Source organism: Pogona vitticeps, chromosome 4 (genome assembly GCF_051106095.1).
Source record: "Pogona vitticeps strain Pit_001003342236 chromosome 4, PviZW2.1, whole genome shotgun sequence".
Classification (NCBI taxonomy): Eukaryota; Metazoa; Chordata; class Lepidosauria; order Squamata; family Agamidae; genus Pogona; species Pogona vitticeps.
The window spans coordinates 76,277,640-76,299,185 of NC_135786.1; the positions used below are offsets into that span (position 1 = coordinate 76,277,640).

Genomic DNA, 21,546 nt, shown 5'->3' on the forward strand with positions numbered 1-21,546 from the left:
GAGCTTGTTACTCGGAAAGTTGCAGGCCTTGACCCTGCCCTGGCTCCACTAAAGTGGTGTCCACTGAAGCTTTATTTAACTCTGCTGCCAAGTCCATTCTGAATTACTGGACAGTGAGCCTTTGCAAGATTTTCCAGGTAGAGAATACTCATAAGTAGTTTTCCATTCCCTTCTTCTGGGGGTTCCATTGGACTCTGTAGCTTGTCCAAGGCCACACAGGCTGGCTCTTCTGAGAGACACAATGGAGAATTGAACTCCCTATCCCTGGCTCCGCAGCCAGTTACATTAGTCACTGAGCTATCCAGCCATAATCTTAGAATTATAGAACTGGAAGGGATCTTATGGATCATTGAATCCAGTCCCTGAAAAGAAGGCCCAGTGGGGAATTGAACTCTCAGCCTTTGGCTCCGCAGCCGGATATCTCAATCACTGAGCTATCCAGCAGTTACTGGGAGGGGGATTTAATTCCACTCAACACAAACTTACCAAGAAGTACATGCCACTCAGCATCATGGGATGTACATGTGAGTAAAAAGGGCAAAAAATGCTGGATTCTTAACCTGAACAGTTACAATTTGACAATTCCTCCAGTTGTGTTAGAAGTCCTTCTGATCTCATAGTTCCGATGCATATTGGTTTTTCTTGGCTGCAGCCTTTCAGCTAGGTTTTTCTTCCTAATAATAAAGCCAGTCTTCCTTAAAGCTGGACTTAATTACTTGCTATTTAAAACTCAGTACTTCAGCCTAGCTTGAGCTGATGCCCAGCATTTTTGCTGGACTATTGTCCACCAACCAACATGCGGATTGGCTGCAGATTATTGGAGTTGTTCTGCACATCTGAAGGTCATATGGTTGGACAAGATTACAGTAGACAGCTGGAAAAAGCTGAAGTGAACCACAAAGATGTGAAAGGCTGCCAAAACAAAACTAGGGCTAGAAAGGTTGTTTACAATGAGAGGAAATCTCTTTAAGCTCTTGCTCAATGTAACCTTGTTGCAACCATTTGCAGCAATAGATAGCATTGCCATATGCTAAGCTACGTAGTCCAGTATTGAAATACTGCATGCAATGGTCTTATATGAATATGAAACTCAGGTTTGTCACTGGAAAGTTAATGCCATTATAATTTGTGTTTTAAGGGGGTTGGAGGTTTGAAACTGGCTCAGTTGCACATGTCATTTGAAATTAGATTTGAATCAGACACATCTTGGTTATTTATAAAGTATAAATAATGGGGGTTAGCTGCAGAAGGACACTTTAGGCCTCTGGCTTCAGTGAGATTCAATAATCCCTTAGTACACAATTAGAATTTGTAACTGATTTGCAAATAAGATTCATCTGAGCCGATGTTCACTTTTACCCAGTAGGAAATTATGCCCATTGACTCTAGAAACGTGATGTGTAACTTGATGCTTGTTTGTTACTATCCTGGTGGAGAAAGAGGATTGTGACTTCTGGAGCAGATTCTGGTTTAAAATGGATTGGTTTTGTATTCCTCACATGTGCCTCTAGTCGACAGTTCTTGGAGGATCCTGCTGCTTTGCAACACATCTTTCACTCTAGGCAACAAGGAAGAACAAGAAATTTATAGGTGTGGATATGCTTAGAGATAAATTTGCTTCTGACTGGTGTTACATTTTGCTCCATATGCTTAGTGTGGATTTTATTCTGGTATTTTTATTGCAATATATGCATTTCTTTTTATTTTGAAGAAATGTTCTTATACTTTTGTATATTGCTTAGAGGGCTGTATTCATGGGCAATGAACAGACATGAATAAGAATGGCAGGCCAATGACTGTCTCAAGTTATCTTTGAATCCTTTAAACTTTCAAGCCTTTCAGTTTTCTGTAGTTTCTGTTAGGGTGAGCAATATTTTTTCAGTCATGAGCCATATTTTCTTGGAGATATATTTGGGGGCTGAATGCCAGCAATGAGCAGGACTGAAGCCAGAGGTGGGCAACGCCAGAGTCAAAAACAAGCAAGCCGGGCCATTTTTCTGTTTCTGCCACCCCATTTCCCCCTCACAACCCCTACCTCTCCCTCCCTCCCTGGCAAATCAATACTTACTATAGCTGCTATCAGTGCTCATCTGTGTCTTACCGTGCACTAACAGTTAATTGTTACTTATAAATAACGTGAGTACTGACTGCTTTTCAACAAAAAGTCCCTCAAGCAGCTTATATAATAGAAAGATGGCTTGTAAGTATGTTTCAATACATACGTTTGCACTCTAAACAGAAGTGAGCTTTTTCATGTAAATCTTCTATGTTTGAACAAAGGGAAATACTTCCTCTCTTTGCATAGGTTCTTCAGGATCACATATTCCTGGAAGCCCTGGTATGTACCCAATCATTAAGCTATTGCAACACTCTCTATGTGGGGCTGCCCCTGAAGGTGGCTTGGAAGCTGCAGCTGGTGCACAACCCTGCTGCCAGGTTGGTCTCTGGAACATCTCAGTATGACCATATAACTCCTGTCCTGGGTCATCTGCACTGCCTCCCTGTATGCTTCCAGGCCAAAATCAAGGTGCTTTTGTTAACTTTTAAAGCCCTTAACAGTTTAGGATTGTATTAGCTGCCTGAGCGCCTCTCCCTCTAAACATCCACCCATCCCACCCACACCTCTTATATGGGAATGCTCCAGGTGGCCATCCTGGGGGATCTTCTACCCACATTTGGGCCTCCCCTGTAGTGGCTGCTTCACTCTGGAATTCCTTTCCTCTAGAGGTGCGACTAGCCCCATCCCTTCTGGGTTTCAGGAGGCAGGGATAGTCTGAGCAGGTAACTTTCCCACAAGGACAGGCAAAATAGAAGAGTGGTAGCTGTCATGGATTCTTGGACTATATGGCTATCAGAATGAATAAAACAATTGAATTCCTTTTATTACTATTCATAGGGAGATATGAGAAGCAGCTTCACAGATATATCTTTACTACTATCTGCTGGCAAACCTTGCAATAAATGTATGATTTAACAGAGTATGGGATGTGGCTCTAATGGAATGATTGACACATGGGATCTCAACAAAGAAGGATAAACAATTATATGTACAGTTGCATCAGTCTGGTAAATGCTATTACAGGATTGCAAAATCAGACAAATTCATAGAAATGTGGTGTATCTCTTTATTACAGTACTTATTCTTGCAACAGCACTCCAGCAGTTAGTCCCACACAACTATAACTGAAATGTTGGTGAGATCTAGTATTGAAACTTATTTATATATAGATGAAAGATGCTGATAATATATTTGACAAAGAAGGATAACCAATTACTATCTATAGTTGCACCAGTCTGGTAAATGCTATAGTGGTTATAATCCCCTTTACCCCTGCATCCCATTTTCCTATTTCTTTCCCATGACTTAACCTTGTCATATACTATTCAATCATATGTTGCAAGATGATGTACAATTCGTTTTCTACTTGAAGTGTTTTTTTAAAAAAAACACAGTTATCTAGCTCGTCTATTAGACCCTCAGTGAAAGTTCAGGTTTCTAAATGTGGTCAAAAGTTCCTTTTCTTGGAGTACAGCTCTTAAGGGTCTTCTAGTCAGCTTTACGAAGCTCCAAGCTACTGAAGCATTTTTGCTATCTGGATAAGATAGTACCAAGTATCTCTATTATAACAGTTAGGATAGTGCAACTCATAATGTCAATGATACTCAGGGATGATGTGCTTGGAACAGGAAAGTGTATACACTGCACTGGCCCAAAGTTGACAATATCACAACAGGCAATGTTTCTTTTTTTATTTTTTATTTTTGGAACTGAGAAAGAGACCAGCCCCACCATATTAGTCATGGCTGGTTTTGCAACATGGGCCTCTAGTGCAATGCTTTGCTTTCTCCCATATGAGAAAATGGCTGCCACAATGTGTTGTATAGACAATCTTTCATGATAGAGATATGTTAAATTATGGTAGTAATTTACCTTTGGCAAAATGATGGTGACCCTTCATTTCACCAAACATGGAAAAGCTTGTTCATCCTGTATCCGTGTCTCAGGTTGGGGAGAAATTAAACTGTGCCTTGAAACAGAGAAGTTGGCTTGATGATGCTCAGTAAAAAAGAATAGAAGCATTGTGCCAGTTTGCACATAAAACATTAACAGGATCAGGAGATAGTTTCCTGCAGGAAGGGTTCTTTTCAAAATGAAGTCCCTCCCTTTCTCCACCGCTGCTACTTGAGCATTGCCCACCCACAGACAATATACCTTTTACTGGAATAAGGCACGGCAACTAGGTTGTTTTGCACAAAATGTACTTTATGGTAATCACATTCATGTAGTTCTTGATTCCTTGAGGAATGTGAGGCTTTTAAGGGAAATGATTAAAATGAAACCCTCATTTTAGATGGTACACTATAGGAATGGCAGCGGCTTGCAATTTGAACACCTCCAGGGATGATGATCTCCCCTGTTGCCTGAGAAGGAAATGCTAAGCACGTTTGTTCCAGGAAACTAAAAGTTGATGAAGTCTGTTCCTCATCTTAAAGAATTGTGTGGCATCATTTCCATTTTGCTGAAAAAAGGTTATTCTGTAATTACACTTGCTGTTGTTCGTGTTGTGTGCCTAAGGGGATAGTACAAGGGGGAAGTGGAAAATACACCACTAGAGTACCAATTTGCTAGATGCGTGGTAAATCAATCAATCAATCAATCAATCAATCAATCAATCAATCAATCAATCAATCAATCAATCAATCATACATGCATGCATGCATGCATACATACATACATACATACATACAAGAAGGAATGTATTCTCAAAGGCTTTCATGGCCGGGATCCAATCGTCGTTGTAGGTTTTTCAAGCTGTTTGGCTGTGTTCTGAAGGTTTTTCTTCCTAACGTTTTGCCAATCTCTGTGGCTGGCATCTTCAGAGGACTCCTGTCCTCTGAAGATGCCGGCCAGAGACCGGTGAAACATTAGGAAGAAAAACCTTCAGAACACAGCCAAACAGCCTGGAAAACCCACAACAACCACTACAAGGAATGTCAAATACTGTAAAGTTCCTCCTTAATCCTGATCTTTTCTAGACTTTGGAAAACTTACTTTTTTGGGCTACACTCTCAAAATTTCTTATGCAAAGGATCTTGGGAACTATAATCGAAAAATGCAATTTGAACAGCAGCAAGTGCTTTAGAACAGTGGTCCCCAATCTTGGGCTTCCAGATGTTCTTGGACTTCATCTCCCAGAAATCCTGGCCAGCAGAGGTGGTGGTGAAGGCTTCTGGGAGTTGTAGTCCAAGAACATCTGGAGGCCCAAGGTTGGGGACCACTGCTTTAGAAGGAACTATATATATATACAGGTAGGCCAGTGTAATGGGAAGAAGGGTTTGGCTCAGTCTTGCCTCAGAAAGTGACATCTGAGCCAGAAATCTTTGTAACAGGCCGTGTTTTTCTTTAAGAAACAGGAGACAAATGTAATCATTTGTGATACTGGCATAACAACATTTTAATAATAATGATTGTGTGCTGTCAAGTTGGTTCCAACTTATGGTGACCCTTTCAAGGGTTTTCTAGGTAGAGTTACTCAGAAGTGGTTTCCCCTTCCCTTCTTCTTCTAGGGGCACCTTGGGACTGTGTAGCTTGCCCCAGGCCACCCAGACCGGCTCTTCTGGGATGCACAGTGCAGAATTTAACTCCCAGACTCTGTCTCTGCAGCCAGATATCTGTCTCACTGAGCTCCAGCCAACTAATATTTACTCATTTAGAAAATATATACAAATGGGTCTTAGATCCATTGTTTTGACATGTTGTTTTGTTCCAGAAATGGATAGACTTTGCTTAGGAGAAAAGTCATTTATGAAGCATTATGGCTACCCCATCCTGTCTATGGTCCTGAATATGAGCAACAGAATGCCTGAAAGCACTTCATCATGGGAGATGGCATTTTAATTGAGGTTATATTTAAATATAGAGAACCATGTGAAAGGCCCAGTTCTTTTGACTCTACCACCTTGAACTACAAGTGAGGAACTGCATGGTCTCCTGCTGCCACATATCAAAATCTTCCTCCCTGTGACAAGATCAACCCAACAGGAAGTCAGTTTCCATACAGACAATAAACTTGTTTTCTACATGTGGAATGCTTCTTGCTGGGAAACATCCTATCTAAATTGGAATGTGATTACAATTCTAGAAGATTTTAATGTGTACTTTCCCTGAACGTGTAGCTCTGGGTTTTGGGCCAGACCAGATGTTCATCTGGCCTACAGATCTTAGTCTTACAGTCCACAGGGATATTCTCCAGTCCTTTTGACAAAAAATGGTAACAATGAATTCTGGGATATTTTATTTTTCTAACACTGATCTGTGTCCTTGTTCATCTCTTTATACTTGAATAGCAGTATGACCTTTGTATCTATCAACACCAGCAATAGCCAAGTTTACCAAGCTTGTCTGTGTCTCCAGCACTGCTCGAATTAAATATTGTTTAATGGCTTAAATAAACAAGCTAGTATCAAATAATCCAGTTTTTATGGGACAAGCATTGCAAATTCAAATCACCATAGTAGGAAAGAGGCACCAGATCTACAATGCTATCCGGAATGATAGTATGCTGATAATACTGTATTTTTAAACTGGTAAATGATTGTTGTGGGTTTTTCGGGCTCTTTGGCCATGTTCTGAAGGTTGTTCTTCGTAATGTTTCGCCAGTCTCTGTGGCCGGCATCTTCAGAGGACAGCACTCTGTGCTCTGGTAAATGATTGTTTGAGCATTGGGAAAAATTAAGGCAGCTGAAAAATTATTATGAAATTTAAAGCCGTATGAAAACTAGCATCACAAGCTGTCTGTCCCTCATAGTATGATCAGGGAAACCACTATCTTGGTACCAAAAGTGACCACAGAGGTGCTGACAAAGAAGATGATTGTCCTGACCTTATGCTCTGCTTTGTTGGTGGCATTGTTCGTTTTTCACATTTCAAGATTTCTAACTTTGTTGCTGATACACAAAATCACTTGGAAATGTTTCTGTGTAACAGCTGTGTGTCAGATGGAATATCCACGTGCCCATAGCTACAAAGAAACATTTCCTCTGCTCCCTCCTGCTCATTTACTGCAAGTCGGGATAGGGGTGGATTTTGGCCTTCTAGAGTTTTGGACTACAGCTCTAACAATTCTTTGCAGTTTGTCGTGCTGACTCACACTTCTGGGAGTTGAAGCCCAAAACATCTGGAGAGGCATCTATTCTCGAGTTAACTTTTGGACATGAGTGTAAGCATGTGACAAAACCTTTACACTGCAGCTATGTATGGCATTCTTTCTGTAGGGAACTTAGATGTGTTGGCAAACACTTCAAGATCCATGCAGTTCTCAGGGACTGGATAATAGCCAGCACTTCACAATATCCTGGCCTGCAATAGAAGAGGTATATAGTAAAGTCATTATGGGCTGTGATGAAATAACCCAAGTAAACTGAAACAAGATAGCATTTTTGTTTGCTTAGAGTTGAACACCTGCCCTATTTGGGAACTACAAATTGTTTTTAGCCCCTTATCTGCTTTCCTGAAACAGGAGAGCCTGGAGGTATGCAGAACAGTGACAAGATTAGCTTTGCAAGTTCGCGCAAAGCCCTGAGTATAAACAATGTATGTTTATGACATGTGTAGAAAATGTGGTGTGTTCAGGTATTTGTTAATCATGCTACTCAGTCTGTGTTCACAGTCTAGAGCACTGGTTCTTAACCTTGGCTTACTCAGGAGTTTTGGACTGCAACTCCCAGAAGCCTTCACCACCAGCTGTCCTGACTGGGGTTTCTGGGAGTTGCAGTTCAAAAGCATCCGAGTAACAAAGGTTAAGAACCACTGATCTAGAGAACTCAGAGATGACTGGGTCACATTTACTTCTTAATAAGCAGTTGGATCAAACAGTGTCTAAATATTGCCCAGAAGTAGTACTTTCAATTATTATGGTTACAGGAGTTTCAAATTGGCAGCTGCCTTTGATAAACGTGAATGAATACATAGAACAACAAAGTTTGAAGTTTGCAAGTAGTCACAGAGAACAGCTTGCCGTCCAGCTGCTATTGGTGGTGAGGAATGTTGGAAGCCACAATCCAAGAACATCTGGAAAGCCACACATTTTTCATTGCAGTCCTGAAATCCTTATATTCTCATCTGTTGTTGATGCATTTAAGTCTAAGCCACCACCACCACTGTTTCTTTGTAAGGCTGGTGTTATGTAAGGCAGTGTGGTGCCATGGAAAGAGTGATGGATTGGGATTCAGGAGACCTGGCTTTGAATCTCTGCTTGGCCGTGGGATGTTTGTGGCAATAGTAAAGGTAAAGGTTCCCCTTGGCATTTAGTCCAGTTGTGTCTGACTCTACGGCACGGTGCTCATCCCCGTCTCCAAGCTGTAGAGCCAGCATTTGTCCATAGACAGTTTCTGTGGTCACGTGGCCAGCACGACTAGACATGGAACACCGTTACCTTCCCACCGTAGTGGTTCCTATTTAGCTACTTGCATTTACATGCTTTCAAACTGCTAGGTTGGCAGGAGCTGAGACAAGCGGCGGGAGCTCACTCCGTTGCGTGGATTTGATTTTACGGACTGCTGGTCTTCTGATCTTGCAGCACAGAGGCTTCTGTGGTTTAACCCGCAGCAGCACCACATCCCCTGGCAATGGTAAAACCACTCCTTAAATATATCACATACTTGAAAACCTTTTGAGAGTTGCTCTGTGTTGGATGACACCTGACATCACAAAACAACAAAAACAATGTGCTTTGTTTTTTTTTATGGGAAAAGAACCTGGCCCTCATATAAATGTTTAAACACCTGTATTGTCTGTGTTCATTCTAGATTTATTACCACCTTTTGCCTCCCTGATGAGCCAATTAAGGCAGAAGGTGGTTTATGGTGAACTTTTCACACAATGGCAGAAGGTGGTCTATGGTGAACTTTTCACACAAAGCAAGAAGGTCCTGAGTAGAAGATAATTGAACAACACATGACCTTCCTTTGTCCTCTTGCACATGTTTTAAGTAGGATGCCTTGTAACTGACAGGCTCTTTGAGTGGTACTGACAAGCATCTTCCAAGCAAGGAGGTCACACAAGGGGCACTTTAATTCAAAGAGACGCGTGAGCACCGTGGTGCATGCAGGCCAAATTTAATATACTGCAAGTGGTAACAAGAATCTCATCAAAGAATAAGAATTGTTTCTCAACCAAGTGATTCAAAAGGTTGACAGTTTTTTTAAAGAAAAAATCCAGAGATGTGATATTGTGGTAGAATTGCTAATCCGGAAAAATAGCCCTCCGTTGCCCCTTTGTCTTTAATATGACTTTGATCTGTCACTGCCATAACTAAAGGCTTCTCCCACTGAAGCCCAGAAGCATCACATTATATTATCCAACAGAACCTAATCTGAAAGTTGACAAAGTTTTTAATCTTCCATTTCATCTCAAGATATCATACAGGTAACATAACTTCAATCTTGAATCAATTTCTTTTCTTCCAATTTCTCTCCCATCTTAGGGTGTTTTGATGATGATGATGATGATGATGATGATGATGATGATGATGATGATGATGATGATGATGATTATTATTATTATTATTATTATTATTATTATTATTATTATTATTATTATTATTATTATTATTATTATTATTATTATTATTATTATTATTATTATTATTGCTGGTCCTATCTTGTCTGATGAAGAAATGTGAAGTTCAAAAGTTTGTCCACATATTTGTACCCTTAGATCAACAAATGAAGTAAAACAGATGTTGGAATCTTTATTATGGCCAGCATGTCAAATTTCTGCTTTTTGTGTCACAGATGTGGTATATATTATTCTGGAGCACTGATACTCAAGAGTCAGGAAACCATATGCAGTGTGAATGTAAAGTTGTTTGGAGTTCAATTCTTGCTCTTGTTATTTCTTTTTAATACCAAAGTTAATACTATTCAAATATACACAGAAGGAGAAAAAGAACCCACATAGCATTGGTACTGTTTACTCAATATGTTACTCTAGTGAATATTTATGAGAAAAGTATACTTTTCTGCAAAAGACAAATTTTGTTGTTATGTACCAAGTTGGAAAAGATTTATAGTGGCCCTAATGGTACTTTCAAGGTAAGTAAGATACTTAAAGGGACGTGGTGGCGCTGTGGGCTAAACCGCAGAAGCCTGTGCTGCAGGGTCAGAAGACCAAGCAGTTGTAAGATGGAATCCACGCGACGGAGTGAGCGCCTGTCGCTTGTCCCAGCTCCCGCCAACCTAGCGGTTCGAAAGCATGCAAATGCGAGTAGATAAATAGGTACCATCTCGGTGGGAAGGTAAACAGCGTTCCGTGTCTAAATCACACTGGCCATGTGACCGCGGAAAGATTGTCTTTGGACAAACGCTGGCTCTATGGCTTGAAGAGCGGGATGAGCGCCGCCCCCTAGAGTCGGACACGACTGGACAAAAATTGTCAAGGGGAACCTTTACCTTTACTTTTTTAAGATACTTAAGGTGTGGTTTTACCTGTTCCACGTGCCCAGTGAACTTCCAAGCCTACTGAGTCCCAGTCTGTCACTCTATACACCATACTGGGTATGAGAACTACCTTAGTATATGGCAATATTCAGCATTGTTTTGAGATATGTATAGAGTTTCTTGTTGCTGTTGTTTGGATGCATGCTTCCATTTTTGTTTGTTTTACTTTTAAAAAAAGTTCTAAAGTATTAGAAGATGCCTATCATATTAGTTCCTGATAGTTTCTTCCCCAGGTGGAAAATATTTACCTCCTTCAGCCATTCTTCATGGATTCCAGACATTTTACCATTTTTCTTGCTCTCTTCTGGATACATTCCAGCTTTTCAGTGCCCTCTTTAAATTATGATGCTCAAAACTGGACATTGTATTCTAAATGAGGTCTAACCAAAGCAGAATAGAATGGTGTTACTGTTTCCCTTGGTCTAGACACTGCATTTCTACTGTTGCACTCTAGAGTTGCGTCAGTTTTAAAAAGCCACAGCTGCACCACACAGTTGACTTACGCTTAGTCTGTGGTCTGTTAAGACCACTAGATCATTTCTTGTGTACTACTGATTTCTCCAGTCCTGCACTTGTGCATCTGATACTTCTTGGCAAAATGCTGAACCTTATATTTAACTCTGCTGCTTCTTGTTCTGTTTTGCTCCAGTTCTCCAATCTATTAGGATCATCTTAAATCCTGATTGTCTTCTGAGGCACTAGCTACTCCACCCATTTTAATCTGAAAATTTGAGGAGTACTCCCTCTAGCTTTTCACCAGCCAGGCTGATGTTCTTGTTCATAGCCATGCTCCACCTACTTTCCCTTAGTCACTTTCATGAATGTTTTTATCACCTGCTCCCGTAGGTTCATGCATTTACACTTAGTTTAGACAAGGAAACCTCTCATCTACCATGAGTCTCAAGTGTACAGAAACTGGTTGCTCCTGATGCCCCCTTTTTTCCTTTCACGTACCTACTTGTGAGCATAACTCCAGCATCCAAACTAAGGCAGAGCTTGCTCAGTTGAAGAACCTGGTAGATGTTTTGAGAGCATGCTGGCTAGGGTCTCCTGGAAAATGTTCTCAAGCTAACTTTTCCAAACTCGGGCACTAGTTTAGGCATATTAATGGAAATGTGCTGCTTTCATTGAGCAGCAAATAATGTTAAACTTTAGAGAAACATACATATCAACAGCATTATAGGGACTCCATCTGGGGATTGACAGTATAAGTCAATTTCATGTTCGAGAGATAAAAGGAAGGGAACTAAGAGGGAAGCAAATGAAGTAATCCCTGAGAAATAATTAGTTTAGGCAAAAGACCAATTGGATAACACCAGAGAGGAATTACATAAATGAATCTAGCAATCTGTCTCTACCACTGTTGCTCTTTGTAAACACGCAGTTGTAGTACACACTTTGTCCTCCCCCACTTCCAGGGAGTCCTTCTCAATCACAGCTTGATTTAAGATGTGTACCTGGGCCAAAATATAGTTGTTTTGCTTCTGGGTAGAACCTGATTTTGGGGGGTGGGCAGAAAAGATGTGTCTTTAGGACACAAGTGAAGACTCTTCTGGCCCTTCAGATGTGTTAGCTTCAACTGCCAGACACCCCATGAGACATGGCCTGTAATGAGAAAGTATGGGAGCTGCAATCAGAAATCCTCAGATCGCCAGAATTGATTCCCCACTGCTTTTTTAAAAGCTGCATGACAGGAAAAACTTACTGCAGTGAAATCATGATGGTATCCCGTAATAATACAAATTGTACCTGCCATATAGATATGAAAAGATATGATTTATGGTGCATAAGCACACTCAAGGAACTGTAAAATGAAGTACAGTATAGTATAAAATCAATTTAAAAACACTTGCTTAAAAACAGTACTCAGTGACAACAGCAATCAAAACAAAATTTGAAAGTGCTCTTTTTAAAAATATGCTCACCAAAACAAGTTTTCAGGATGTGTCTAAAAGCAAACAGGCAAGGGAAGAATTAATGCCTGTTGTGAAGCTGTTAAAGGCAGAGTAGCCATGCTGGGGGTTGAGGGAGATGTACATTGAGTGGTCAGTAGGGGTCCAAGAACTCATTTTATGATACACAGAACTCTTATTTTACCACAGAAACAAACTACTTTTCAGTGGGTTATTTGCTCTACAGGATGTGTAGCAGGAAGGAAGTGCTCCGCTGTGAAAGCAAAGATGACACAAACACATGATATGGGATCTCTGTCTGACAGCAATTGCATAAACAGCCCCTGTAAATCACTAGTTGCTCTTGTCTGTGCCAAAGGTTCTGGGGAGGAATACTTCGGGTCTTGAACACGAGAGATGGGATAGGCAGATGTTCTTGAGGCATTTTCTCCTTATCCTACAGTCATAACTCCTCTCTCTCTTCTCTCTTCATGCAGGTGTGGAAAGAGGAGAGCTAAGGTTAGCAGAGAGAACCGCAGTCTACTTACCACCTTTGAGAAATTGTGGAGAAGAATGCAGTGCCATGGGACTGAAGATGGGCAAATGTTTTCAAAAAGAAAGAAAAGGAGGAGCTAGGACATTGCACACTAGCCAGTGACTTTGATACCATTGGAGACACCAAGAAATATTACGACAAGTCATCGTGGAAGCATCTTTCTACATTTTTTGTTAAATTTTATTATGCTAAAAGGAAAGAACAATAATAAGCACAGATAGCTGGAAAAGACACTGAATAGAAACAGAGGTAAAATTATAATAATAGACTGATTAATAAAGGCTTTGAAATATCTAAAAATCTATTGATACAAAGTTGTAATGAGGCACATGTGCACTGCACTTATCAGCAGCAATTTTTTGCAGGAAATTAATTAGCGGAATAAACATCAAAATAGTTCTCCACAACTACCAATCAGCAGGTCTGAACACTGGCACTTCCTGCTTTGGCCACTCCACCAGCCTGATTCTAGTCCACTCCCCTCACTCTTCACTTCCTTCACTCATTCAGTGGGCCCACTCCCCTCTACTGAATGTTCTGATTGGTTGCTGACAGTAGCTCTCAGAAGATTACTGGCTGAAAAATTTCCTGGGAAATTTGACAGACAATGGATGAAGAAAATATTTAATGAAAGCGGAGATAGGGGAAAACCACAGGATTTTCTTGTACCTCTCTTTCAAAAGAACCCCAAAGTGAAAGTAAGACATATTTTAATATATATATATATTCAGGTTAACCTGGAAGTCTGATTCCTAGTGGGCATATACCTTTCCAATACTGTAGTTTTGTTGGTCAGTAGTTAGCATCCAGGAAATGGGCAAATTATTTAAAAGCACCCAAGTCTCACAAAAATCAAAGAGTGATCTGATAGAAGATTAATAGGAGTGATAGCTCCCTCCTCCAAAAGAACCTATGCCTCTACACAACTAGGACATGTTTAAGAGAGGTATGTTCAGCTCCAGCAGGTAACAATTTATTCAGATCTTTACTAAAAAGGCATTGTGGCATCCCATGTATCTTAATGTAGACAAATTTATTATGATGATTTTCCAAGTGCCGTTTAAAAGAAAAAGACTTCATAAAATACATACACAATGAACATAAATGGTGCAAGAGACAGGCAATCTGTGGCTCCAATAAGTATTCTTCGGATTTCTCCTTGTGACAAACAAGTTCCCAGCCTCTGCTTCACCTAGCACACAATTGAGATGCTCTGCCGCCCTCTAGTGTTCAGTTTTTTAAAAATGTCAAACAGGCAGCCATGTTAAGTCTGATTCTACATTTGAAAAAAGTAGAGGATGAAATGAGTATTGTGACACCTTTAATCCGAAGAGATTTATGCCAGCATGAGTTTTTTGTTAATTGCAATCCACTTCCTGAGATGCAAGGTTTCCAAAAGTGTACCTTTCAATAGGTACTTTCAGGACTTGCTTTGTGCTTTCCAAACTATATATGCTCTTAATGTCTAAACTTTTTAGACATGTCTAAACTTTATATATATAAAAGTTTAGACATTAAGAGCAGAACTGGATGTTTTAATACAGAGCTAGGAATATGTGGCCCTGGAGATGTTGTTGCGCTATGACTCCCACCAGCTCTATCCAGTGTACCTAATTGTACACTGATCTTATGAACCACAGGTTTTCCATAGCTGTTCCGTAGAATAGTGGCCCCACAGCTGTCTCTGAACGCTAAAATGGGGAGTGTGGGAAAGCAGCACTGACCCTTTCCATATTTGGGAAGGGGGCTACGACATTCGGATGGAATTCAGACACACAGAAAGCATAGCTCCTATCCCCCACCCCCACATTGCTCTCTTTGGTGGCACAACCACAGAACATGCATCCTCAGAGACAGACATAGAAGCACTGTTTTAGAGAAGCAACAAAATGAAAACAGGAAGCACCCTGTACTCACCACACTTCCTGTTTCAGTGGCTGCTACACTGTCAACATTGGGCATTCAGTGAAATGAATCTCTAGGGATCACAAATATCAAGTGTTGGTTCTGCAACCTTGTCCGCCACCAGTTCATATCCATGTAAAGTAGCTGTCACCACATTTCTGACAATTGCTAATACAGTATTATGGAGCCACATGTTGGCTTCTTTTCTGGTCTCATTTTTAGGATGCAAAGAAGATGAGTTAACATGTTCATCTTACAGCTATCACATGATAAACACATGTGTTATTTGCTTTCTGTTACACGGGACCATTGCAGGTACACATGCGTGTTTCTTGATCATTATGGACTAGATATTAGATCTTCCCTGGGAATTACTTTCGAAAGGCATGGCATAAACTTGGCCCAAGACATTTGGCTGCCTGAAAGAAAAGCAATTGCACCCCCCCACGCCAATTTCTAGTACCAAAGCCTACTGAATCAACCTATTAATCATGCTTTCCTTTACTATACATATGGGAAGATTAGTTTACAAGAGGCAGAGCAGGTCATGTGTGGCACACTGTTGTTCTTTATCAGAGGGCAATGATGTGAGGGGGCACAAAATGGCTGCCCCAGCATGGTATTGTTGACCCTGGGCGCACCACTGTTGATTAGGTCAGATGAGCTGAGTTGACTCAGTCTGCAATTACCATCTCTGGATGTTAAGTGAGGCTGAGAAGCAACACAAGAGTCTTTTCCTTGACAGGACGGGCTCTTGGTTTACTTTGAACACTGAACTTCTCATGGCATGAAATTAAACGATGAACTGCGTATGATGGAAATAATGAACTGCATATGATGGAAAAGCACAAGTTCTTAGGGGAAGAAGTTCAAAAGTAGACATCCTTGATGATGGATCAATGCTGAGATTAGGGTTGCCAACAATGGGCAGAAAACAAATCCCTGCTGGCAGGCTATTTTATCCCTTTCTCTTTGACTTTTCATCCTCATATTCAAATTAACTATGGAGGACCATGATCCAAACCACCTTTCAAACGTAGGCATAAATTTCCATCAAACCCAGGGATCACAGCCAATGGTCAGGGCGGCTGAGAAATCTAATTAAATGTGATGCAATGGCCAAAATCCTGTTGCTTAGTACAGTAAATTGCACTTGAGTAGGCCCATTTGAATCAATAGAATGTGGAGGAATTGATACATTAAATCTCGATTCATTCAATGGGCCTTGTTGTTGTTTAGTTGTTGTGTCTGATTCTTTGTGACCCCATGGACCAGAGCACGCCAGGCCCTCCTATCTTACACTGCCTCCCAGAGTTTGGTCAAATTCATGTTGGTAGCTTCGATGACACTGTCCAACCATCCTGTCCTCTGTCGTCCCCTTCTCCTCTTGCCTTCACACTTTCCCAGCATCAGGGTCTTTTCCAGGGAGTCTATAATGGGCCTACTCTACTGCAATTTATTACACTAAGCAACAGGATCCTGGCCAATAGTTTTACTCTAGTTGGGAGCAGAATGGACCCAAGGCTACTGAAAATCACTTGGAAATGTCCCAAATTCAGCAAAAGAAATTCATGAGCAAGATACCACAAATTTGGTTTTGTTTTTTGCATTTTCCAAAGTGTGAAAGTCAAGTGTGGCTTGAAAGTGGTATGATTCCCATGTTTTTTGCATGGTCTATTACAAATTAGTAACTGGCTGGATAGCTCAGTGGTTGAGATATATGTCTGTGGAGCCAGAGGTCGGGAATTTGATTCCCCACTGTGCCTCTATGGAGATGAGCCAGCCTGTGTGGCCTTGGGCAAGCTGCACAGTCCTAAGCTGCCCCCGGAAGAAAGAAATGGTAAACCATTTGTGGGTCTTCACTACCTGGAAAACACTGAAAAGGGTCACCATAAGCTGGAATTCACTTGATGTCACACAATTATTTTTATATTATTGAAAATCAAGTTCAGCCTAGAGTCCAACACACAATTTTGTTGGGATGTTATGGCGCAATCCTAAGGTCTAAAACTGCTTTTCTCAAATAACAGTTTTTCCATACTGTCAATCAAAAGAAAACATGACCTTCAGAGTCAGGTCAAGCTGTCCATTAGGCAGAGTAAAGTAGTGTCGCAGGTGGCAGGGTGCTTGACATGGCTGCAGAGTCAGTGCCACACCAGGTCCCAAGCTGGGCATGCCTGCTGCCAATCAGGAATACAGTGGTACCTTGCAAAACAATTACCCCTCAGAACGATGAATCCGCATGACGACGACGTTTTGCGACCGCCATTTTGCTTCGCAAAACAGTCATTCCTATGGGGGAATTTCACTGGACGGGGATTTGGTCCGTACTTCGCGGACAGTTTTTTCTGCAAGATGACAATTTAGAACAGCTGATCGGCGGTTCATAAAATGGCTTCCCTAGGGGCGATCTTTGCAAAACGGGTGTTTTGGGGCCCGTTTTTCGCAAGACAGCGATTTAGAACAGCTGATCAGTGGTTCTCAAAGCAGCTTCCCTATGGGCAATCTTCACTGGACAATGACAATTTTTCCTCATTGGAACACATTAAACGGGTTTCAATGCATTCCAATGGGGAAAGGCTTTTCGCTAGACGATGTTTTCACTAAACAGCGATTTCAATGGAATGAATTAACATCGTCTAGCGGGGCACCACTGTATACCCAAGAGGGAAGAAAAGCAAACAAGAGGAGGATGGGAGCAGTGCCAGAGGGTTTGGGGATGGCCTCCCACAGTGACTTGCTCCAGAAAGCCCAGGTCTTAGGCAAATAGCCAGCTGTGGTCTGTAGATGACTAGGCAACTGATAGCTATTCAAACCAACCTGCTGCTGCCCCCCTCTTCCCCAGCAAGCTGGGTACTCAACTTATCAACCTTGGAAGGCTGGAAGGTTGAGTCAGCTACTGAGCTCATTGGGATCAAACTCAAGTTGTGAGCAGAGTCTTGACTACAGTACTGCAGTTTAACCACAGTGCCACAAGGGTCCTAAGTAAGCATTCCTGTCATCCAGTCAGTATCATCCAACATGGCCACATGACTAACAAGATGGAGCTACTGGACCTTTAAAAACTGTCACGCAAAATATACTTGCTGAAGTTCCCCCCTTTCCCTATTATTTACAATATGTAGAAGAGTCATACTGGGAAATACAGGTTATTTAGAACAAGTGTGGTCACGTAGGGTTTTTATGTTATCAGTTGAGTAGACAAAGTTTTGCAGGTTTAGGTTTTCAACACAGACACTACAAACTGCCCTTCATGAGTGGAACTGTTAAAAATAAACGTGTCCAAATGTTGAGAAAGTGTCTATTAATTCAGTCTTCATTCATTTTCCATCTTCTAAAATTTCTGTAAAGTATCTTACAGAAATTTTAAAAGACAAATAAATTACAATGTTAAGAAAAGCAGTTGAATATAAAGGCTGAAATCCTATTGCAGAGCTATCCTTGCATAATTCCAAGTTGTGCAAGTGGTAGCAATCATCATGCCAAGACAGAAGAGATAATCAGAAAGCATTTTTGCATGTGTATTGCACCATGTGTACTGCCTGGTTGAAATGACCTGCCACTGGATTTTGGCCACTACATATTAAAACAAAATGAAAACAATCTAGATCTGTTTAAACATACATTAGGAAATATTTTTTAAAACAATATATAGCTGTTCCTCATAACAAATCCTCCCTCGCCACTAAGTTACTTATCCAAAGCATGCCCAAACAGAAATATATTGGACATAATTTCACCTCAAGGTCATTCTTGTGGGTCCAGTGGAACCCTCCTTATGCCCCCTCAGCTGCAAAACAATATTTTTTGGGGGGGAGAAATATGATGCAAGCATATTCTGTTCCTTTTCCCAGCAGGCTTTCAGGAGCAGCAGTTGTCATATAAAATAGATTATAAAAACAGTTGAGCAAAAACAGCCCCAGATCTGCTAAAGTTGTCTGTCCTTGTTCTGTTTTATAATGTCAGAGAGAACCCCCAAATAGCAGAAATAAATTACAACAAGGAGTATCTTTTTCTTCCCCAATTTTATTGCGATCAACATTTCCTCAAAGTGAAAAGTTAGTCAAAATTAACAGTAAACAAATGTCTTCCAGGTTCACAACATGCTGGCGATGGCTTTTTCATCGATAAAACACAGACAGCTGTTCAGAGCAATATCATGTTGTCTTTGATCTCCATCTGTTGAGTTCCTGTGAAGGCAAGATGGCTGCCATCCTTCAGTTATCACAGTACTGTACCTTTAGTATAGACAGCATCAGCACAGTGATAACTGAGCCAGGGCAGCCTGTCAGTCATTTGCCTACCGATCCCTTTGAGATAACTGTAACAGTCATTTTACTGGATGCAGTCAAAGGCTTTACCTTTCCCCGGTTGCATGTTCAAAAAAAAAGAAAAAAGATGAAAGCAAACACTTGATGCTTCATTTGTCTCCAGTGTTCTGGCTGGGATGTGGCTGTTGAATCTGATGCACATGTAATAAAAATACATGAATGAAAGTGCTGTCTGGAGGTTTATTCAATGATTCATCCATCACACGGCAGGCACATTAACTGCGTGCATCATATGACAAACAGAAACTGTTCATGAATACCCCCCCCGTCCATCAAGCAAAAAAACAGTGACACTGCACTTTGTGACTGCACAGTAGCCAACATCATTCCAGAAAAAAGCTGGCACAGAGCTTGGAAAAGTTCCAGATCCTCCGGTTACCAAGGCAACTGGTCATATTGATTGGAGAATTTGGGAGCTCTAGTCCAATAAAGTAACTTATCCAAGCTTTGGACTGATACCACCATGAGAGACTCTTATTGATGCAATGCCATGATGCATCAAAAGACTTATTTCTGCCTATAGGCATTTTGGCCTGGATAATCTTTCAGTGCTGTGCTGATATACAACTAATACACTGGCCATAATTCAGTGATGTGTGTTCAATACACACACTGAGCTTTATTTTGCCAGTTCCCTCAAGCAGCTTCACATACCAAAGTGAGTTGTGCACGACGGCTCCAGCTTTAAAAGGCAGCTAGATGGTTCAGCACAGGGCAATTCTGAATTAGAATTCAATGAACCTCAATTTGCTTGCTCTATCGCCTGTGTTAATGTGTTATCATCACACTAGAATAGATTTTATATTGACAGCAACAATTGGACAATTTTATTCTGACTGTGAATCTAGTCCAGTGAGCTTTGATTTAGCCAGATGGAGAAGAAAATGGCTGACATTCTGTTGCTTCATATAGCAAGTCACACTAGAGTAGGCCTATTGGATCTGTGGGGATTTGATGAGTCAAATTCTCTACAAGTTCCATTTATTCAAAGGGGCTTATTCTAGTGGTGACTTAATTTAACATCAAATGAGTTCTAATGATTATTGTCAATAGTATTTTTAAAACATGAGGTGTCATAGAAAAAGATAAAAGAGTACACAATTACAGTACTATAAATTGATCTTAAACAGTCCAAGCGGCAATAGTTCCATGTTTTGGAGCATCTCAGACAAGACACCCTCAGATGTCCCCTTCCCCAACCCCAACCCCTCAGCAGACTTGCTTCTTCCTCTCTCCCTTTGCAGCCCTTTCTCTTCAGCATCACTGCCTGTTCTCCCGCAGAAACAGACATGACTGAAGAGTAAGCGACGGAGCGCAGGTAGCAGCTGCTTCTACTCCTTTTTCACCACCCTCTACTTACTCACCACTTCTGACCCAGAGCAAAAGGGTGAACAAACAGCAACTTTCCAAGGATCTTGGTATTAACCTCCCCCCCCCCCCCCGGATGTAGTAGACGGCCTGCTGCTGACCAATCCCAGAATGCATGCATGCTAATTAGAGGACATCTCAGAATAAAAATGGTTTCTAAGAAACTCACAGAACACCTTAGAATAAATGTGATGAGTCAGGGGACTCTCTCCTTTTCTCCTTTCTCCTTCTGCCCTTCGCAATGCCTGAAAATGTTCTCTGGAGGGCTCCAGACTCTCCCAGGAGACTTTGTAAGCACATAGGGTAATACTGAATCAGTGGGATGATTGCAACACTGATGCAAACTAAAGAAGATAAAATATGCTGTACTTTAAAATGCCATTTCAACACTGCTGATAGTCTACCTATTATAAAAACACAGTCTTAACACAGTTAACATGAGCATCCATGAATACCCACTGTAGCATTAATACATGGCCCAAGTACCTCACTTAGCATTAATCGATTTTGAGACCACAGGGCTCTTTCTATCCCAAGTGTGTTAGGCTGAGGTTACCAGTTAGTTTTTATTTTGGTCTGGTTTTGCATCTTTTTTAAAAAAAGCTCTTAGGTCTCCTATTGCTTTCACACTTGTCAAATTGGGCACATGTACCCCCTCCCACAAAAAAAAAAAAACCCTTATAGTATCCTGTAACAGCACAATGCCACTGCTCAGACTTCTTCATGACAAATATACTGTATATCTGACAGAGTGACTAACCTTGGGTCAGTTACAAGCTCTTGTTTAACTTATCTCACAGCACTGAGGAGTGGAGGAGCGCCACGGATACTATTGCTTTGAGCTCAGTGGAAGAAAGGCAGGATGTAAATATGATAACTAATTAATTAACTAAAGATGTTCTAATTAAATAATAGACTAATTAAGTACTTAACTAATTAACTACTGGGTTTCCCCAAAAATAAGATAGGGCCTTATATTACTTTTTGCTCCAAA

General features: G+C 40.9%; 2 long non-coding RNA genes across 4 annotated transcripts in view; one reads left to right on the forward strand and one right to left on the reverse strand.

Moving 5' to 3' along the window:
• On the forward strand, positions 1-13,017 carry LOC140706659 (uncharacterized). Of its 2 annotated transcripts, none has more exons than XR_012086440.2 (2): positions 1-137; positions 12,890-13,017. It is a non-coding gene; the product is annotated as an uncharacterized LOC140706659 (long non-coding RNA). The 2 variants fall into 2 exon arrangements; XR_013544966.1 differs by lacking the exon at positions 1-137 and adding an exon at positions 406-524.
• Positions 6,280-21,546, reverse strand: part of LOC140706658 (uncharacterized) — a 27,202-nt gene continuing 11,935 nt past the window's right edge. The window contains exons 3-4 of one of the 2 annotated variants that reach the window (XR_013544965.1): positions 11,958-12,105; positions 6,280-7,360 (exon numbers count right to left, since the gene is read on the reverse strand). This is a non-coding gene — a long non-coding RNA (uncharacterized LOC140706658). Of the gene's footprint in view, positions 7,361-11,770; positions 12,106-21,546 lie in introns of those variants that run through there. The other variant, XR_012086437.2, reaches the window with a different exon arrangement.